Below are 590 nucleotides of genomic sequence, written 5' to 3' on the forward strand. Positions count from 1 at the left end.
TTGTTGTTCCTGAAATCTTGCTCAATTAAAATGTTAGATTTATCATATGATGTATGAACATTGTATGTTTGTTAATTATGTCAAAACTAGGATTAAGAGGACTAAAGTCCAACAGTGGTCCTTTAACTTAATTTCAGGTAACGTTTTAGTCTTTTATCTTTTTTTTTCTCGACTTGATCCTTTATTTTAATTTTAAGTGACAATTTAATATTTTATGTTTTAAAATTTCAACAATGTTATCCTTTTGTATACAAAAATTCAAAAAAAAAAAAAATTCAATCAAAACTCATAAAATTAATTATATTCTTCAATATAATACAAATTTCATCAAATTTGTAACGCAAATCTTCAAATAAACTCATATTTTCATACTTTATTTGATATTGTTAGGAATAAAGGACTAAATCGGGAAAAAAAAAGATAAAGCACTAAAACGTTACCTGAAATTAAGTTAAGGGACCACAGATGTAATTTAGCCTATATTATATAACATGTTATATATTAGTAAATTACAAATTATAACACCTTAAATTTTATAATAAACTATTTTATTAATGAAATGAGATTTTAAATAATTAATTTTGGTGTTA

The sequence above is a fragment of the Cicer arietinum genome, chromosome 3, assembly GCF_000331145.2.
Source record: "Cicer arietinum cultivar CDC Frontier isolate Library 1 chromosome 3, Cicar.CDCFrontier_v2.0, whole genome shotgun sequence".
Lineage (NCBI taxonomy): Eukaryota > Viridiplantae > Streptophyta > Magnoliopsida > Fabales > Fabaceae > Cicer > Cicer arietinum.